A 6,000-nucleotide genomic window follows, 5' to 3' on the forward strand; every position below is an offset into this window, starting at 1 on the left:
TCCAGGATGATGACCTGAATCATCATCTGCTGCCTCTTAGGGTGTGCATTAGCAAGATGTTGAACCAGAAGTGGAGGTGGGACTTGATCCCAGGCACTCTGATATGGGATACAGTGTGATAAATTAACATATGTATCCAATAGAGGCTGGGAAGCGTTGGAGAGGAAGTCAAGGGGAGGTTGAATAACGGGTACCAAATCACTGTTAGAAAGGAGGATAAAGTCCCCAGTGTTACAGAGCACATTGGGGTGACTATGGTTCATGATAACCTATTCTGTATTTTCCAAGCAAACAAAGGAGAGGAGCTCCAAGGCTCCAGTGATAGACTAAGACCAAGAACAAGAATATGTAGATTACCCTGGCTTGATTAGTATACATTGTGCACATTTATTGAAGTGTCATGCTGTACGTTACAATGTGCACAATTATTGTTGATCAAAAGGTTTTTTTAAAAGTTTAAAGAAATGGAAATGCTAGTTAACTTGATCTGATGAAAGCTACAATGAGAAAAATATCCACAATGAAGACACTTCCATAGCAACTTGAGAGGTGTATTTTCTCCCTCCTAGTGAGGGTGCTATTTAGTTGTATCTGATCCATTTCTCTTGGCTGAATCCACCAAAGGAAGCTTTTTCTCATCTCCTTCCCCTTGGCTGGAAAAGCTGTACTAGAGGGAGAAGCAGGCAAAAAGTTGGCTCTCCCCCAAGTCTAGCAATTTCACTATTAGGTGCAATGGAAATTTCCTTAAAGGAAAAGCTCACTGAACTAACCCCTGAGAAAAAGGTCAGACTAGATGAAGTCATCTTGGAAAATACTAGACTAGATAAAGTTATCATGGGGAAGAAAGTCAATACACATAGGGATAGAGATTGCAAGAAAGTATTTGCATTAAGGAACAAAGCCATTTCAGGAACACACAAATGTGATTCAGTTGCATTTAGTTAAAGTGACAAATTTATCCATATGCTCTTAGAAACTATGTGACCAGGCTAATGAAGATAGTAGCATATCAAGCCTTAGTCAGTATAAGCCATTCATTTGAACTGAGAAGACAATCTCTTTTTCAGTTCGGATTCTCAGTGTTTGTAGTATTATTTTAAAATGACAGAACATATAGCAATAGAAGTTCTGTATAGAAAATGCGTAGAAAGAAAAAGAAAAGTAGAAAACACATGTAATACCACCACAGGGATGAAAAATGTTAATGCATTTAGTTCTCGGAACAAAACTTTCTTAGCCTTGGGTCTTCTTGCGTGTTCTTATATAATTTTGTTGTTTTAACTCTTATACTTGCATGATCCAAACAGGGTAATGTAATGTTTGGAATAATACAGGCTGTTGTCTTCTTCCCTACTTGATTGGAAATCCTGCTACTTCATGGAATCCAATGAGTTATTTTAAAAATGATGTGTCATGGACTGACTGTTAGGCATAGCAGTTAAGACACTGTTTGGGACACATATACCCCATGTCAGAGTGCCAGGATTAATTCCAATTCTTTTTCCAATTCCAGCTTCCTGCTGATGTGCACCCTGGGAGGCAGCAGGTGATGGCTCAAATGGTTGGGTCTCTGCCACCATGCAGCCCAGCTTCCCGAAGGCTATCGTTGCCAAGATGCCCAAGAGGAAGATCAGCTCTGCTGAAGGGGTGGTGAAAAAGGAGCCCAAGAAGAGGTCAGCATGGTTGTCGGCACTGGCTCCCGCAAAAGTGGAAGCAGATCCCAAGAAGGCCACCAGGAAGAATAAGTCAACAGACAAAAAAAATGCAAGCAAAGAGAAAGAGAGGAGCAAAGGGAAAACAGGCCAAGGTGGCTAACCAAAAAGCTAAAGAAGACTTGCCTTCAGAAAATAGAGAAACTAAAAATGAGGAGAGTCCAGCCTCTGATGAAGCAGAAGAGAAAGAAGCCAAGTCTGATTAATATCATACACCATGTGTTATTAGTGGTGGCTGTCTCCCTTCTGGTACAACCCAGAGGAATACTTTTATCAACTATTTTGTAAATGCAAGTTTTTTAGTAGTTCTAGAAACATTTTTAAGAAGGAGGGAAGCCCACCTCATCCCATTTTTTAAAGTGTGAATGATTTTTTAAGAGGTGAAATCATTTGCTGTTTTTTTTTTTTACAATCAGAAAATAGTGGCATGTTGAATTGTGGGAGGCTTTGACTGTCTTGGGTGTCAGCTTAACATTCCATAGGTGTGGGTACTTTCTATATCCTACAATGCAACACATACTAAATGGCAATTTGAGGTCTCAATTCTGTCTTGAATATTTTCAAATTACTTCTCCCATGTTGTTTAGTAGAATTGTTTCCTACAGAAAACTACTCCTTGTTGCTCTGTCAGAACCATGTGTCTCTGTAACATCTGGTTGTGGTAGTCCAGTTTTCCCAATAATTTCTCTAATGTGCTGTGAAGGACTGAAAAGTTGAATATGTCATATACATGATATTAAATTGTGAATTGGTAGAATTTATGTTACAGCAATCTTTGAAGATACTGGTACTTGATAGCCTCTTAAGGAAGAGTTGCCTCCAAATTTGAAGCTGGAAAGTCATTGGAATAACTTTTAAATAAAGAGTGACAATTCATGGCTTTTTAGATTTTTGGTATGTATGTTAAGAATTGTGTACAAATTAAAATGTCTGTGTACTGATTCTCAACACCAATAAAATCTCAATTATAGCAAAAATTTATTTTAGCATGCTGCTGGTATTAATTGCTAGGTTTTCTTCTAGTATTTTTAATCTTATTTTCTTAGACTATCATGTAAGTTCCATTAAAAGTACTTATTCTTGAAGCTTTTTTTGTTTGCTTCTGGCCCTAACACTACCACCTTGAAAGTATATAGAAATATTTCTAATGTTATCTATGTTTAGAAATACTTGTGGAATTTTTCTTGTTTTTTAAAGATTTATTTATTTATTTGAAAGTCAGATTTAGAGAGAGGGAGACACAGAGAGAGATCTTCCATCTTCTGGTTCACACCCCAAGTGGCCACAACAGCTGTGGCTGAGCCAGGCTGAAGAAATAATTGTAAGCATGAAAAATAAAAGACTTCACAGTTGAAAAATCTGGATCATGTACATTCTACAGGAAGGGCTATTAGAAAATTATCATTTCTTGATTGGAGAGAGTCAAGATGGTAAAATAAGGAGGGAGCTTACTGCTCTAGTCTAAGGGAAGATAGTTTAAAAAAAAGTAGAGGGAGTGCAGTGTCAGGGAAGAGTTAAGGAAAAAATGGCAGAGAAAGCTCCATGCAAATTAGAGGGACACTGTGGACCAACTTGGAGGGTGTGGATATGCACAATTCAGGACCCCAGCAGCCGAGAGCCTCAGCACCAGCTTTGGAGTGAGGTGAGAACAGACTGCAGCATCCCAAGCCATTAGAGATAAAGCTGTGGGAAGAGCCTGGCATGAGTCTGGCTTGAAGCCCTGTGAGGAACAGTGTACCTGCCAAACTAGAGGGGAAAGAAAGGGGGCAAGTTTCTCTCCCCTCAACCACCTGACACCGGTGTCCTGTAACTAGTCAAGGGCAGGCACCATTTTGGACATACACAACAGCTGTGCCAGCTCATGTCACCTTGAATGTAAATGTCCCCAGCTCTCCAGTTAAAAGACACAGACTGGCTGAATGGATTAAAAACAAAGCCCATATTTTTGCTGCCTACAAGAAACACATCTTACCAACAAAGATACATGCAGACTGAAAGTGAAAGGATGGAAAAAGTTATCCCATGCTAACAGAAACCAAAAAAGAGCTGGTGTAGCCATCCTAATACCAGACAAAATAGACTTTAACACAAACTCTTTTACACTGGTAAAAGAGTCAAAGAAGGGCACTGTGTAATGATTAAGAGATAAATTCAACAGGAAGATGTGACTATTGTAAATGTATATGTTCCTAGTTACAGGGCATCTTGCTATTTAAAAGAAATGTTAATGGATCTAAAGGGAGACATAGAGTCTAGTACAATAGTAATGGGGGACTTCAATACTCCATTGTCAGCAATGAACAGATCAACCAGACAGAAAATCAGCAAGGAAACAACACAGTTAATCAACACTATAAACCAAATGGACCTAACAGATATCTACAGAACTTTTCACCCTACAGATACAGCATACACATTCTTCTCATCTGTACATGGAATTTTCTCTAGGCTAGACCACATGCTAGGCCATAAAACAAGTCTCAGCAAATTCAAAAAAATCAAAATCATACCATGCATCCTCTCTGACAACAACGGAATGAAGCTGGAAATCAACAACTCAAGAATCTCTAAAACATATGTAAACACATGGAGACTGAACAACATGCTCCTGAATGAACAGTGGGTCATTGGAAAAATCAAAACATTTCTGGAAATAAATGATCATGACAATACAACATATCAAAACTTATGGGATACAGCAAAAGCAGTGTTAAGAGAAAAGTTCATAGCAAGTGGTGCCTACATCAAGAAATTGGAAAGGCACCAAATAAATGACCTATCAATGCATTTCAAGGATCTAGGAAAACAACAGCAAACCAAACCCAAAACCAGTAGGAGCAAAAAAAAAATAATTAAAATTAGAGAATAAAGAAAGTTGAAACAAAAAAGTTACAAAAGATCAGCATAAGAAAGAGCTGGTTTTTTTTGAAAAAAAAAAAATTGACATACCATTGGCCCAACTAACCAAAAAAGGAGGGAGAAGACCTTAAATCAATAAAATTAGAGATGAAAAATGAAATGTAACAACAGACACCAGAGAAATAAAAAGAATCATCATCAAAAATTACTACAAAGAGCTCTATGCCAACAAATCAGGAAGCCTAGAAGAAATGGATAGATTCCTGGACACATACAACCTGCCTAAATTGAGCAATGAAGACACAGAAAACCTAAGCAGACCAATAACCAAGCCTGAAATTGAATCAGTTATAAAGACTCTCCCAGCAAAGAAAAGCCCAGGACCAGATGGCTTCACTGCTGAATTCTACTAGACATTTAAAGAAGAACTTACTCCAATTCTTCTGAAACTAATTAAAACAAATGAAAGGGAGGGAATCCTCCAAAACTCCTTCTATGAAGCTAGCATCACCTTCATTCCTAAACCTGAAAAATATATAACAGAGAAAGAGAACTATAGGCCAATTTTTCTGATGAACACAGATGTAAAAAATCCTCAACAAAATACTAGCTAATCGAATCCAACAACATATCAGAAAGATCATTCACCTGCACTAAGTGGGATTTATCCCTGGTATGCAGGGATGGTTCAACATTCACAAATCAATCAATGTGATACATCACATCAACAAACTGAAGAACAAAAAACCATATGATTATCTCAATAGATGTAGAGACAGCATTTGATAAAATACAACATTCTTTCATGATGAAAACTTTAAGCAAATTGGGTATAGAAGGAACATTCCTCAACACAATCATGGCAATTTATGACAAACCCATTGCCAGTGTCCTATTGAATGGGGAAATGTTGGAAGCATTTCCACTGAGATCCAGAATGAGACAAGGATGACAACTCTCATCACTGCTATTTAATATAGACCTGGAAGTTTTAGCTAAAGACATTAGGCAAGAAAAAGAAATCAAAGGGATACAAATTGGGAAGGAGGAAGTCCAACTATCCTTATTTGCAGCTAACATTATTCTATATATAGGGGATCCAAAAGACTCCACTAAGAGAGTATTAGAACTCAAAAGAGTTTGGTAATGTGGTAGGATGTAAAATCAACACACAAAAATCAATAGTGTTTATATACGCAGACAATGCCATGGCTGAGAAAGAATTTCTAAGATCCATCCCATTCACAATAGCTACAAAAAATCAAATACCTTGTAATAAATTTAACCAAGGATGTCAAAGATCTCTATGATGAGAATTACAAAACATTAAAGGAACAAATAGAAGAAGACAGAAAAAAAGGGAAAAATCTTCCATGTTCATGGATTGGAAGAATCAATATCATCAAAATGTCCATTCTTCTGAAAGCAA

This window comes from Oryctolagus cuniculus, chromosome X, assembly GCF_964237555.1.
Source record: "Oryctolagus cuniculus chromosome X, mOryCun1.1, whole genome shotgun sequence".
NCBI lineage: Eukaryota > Metazoa > Chordata > Mammalia > Lagomorpha > Leporidae > Oryctolagus > Oryctolagus cuniculus.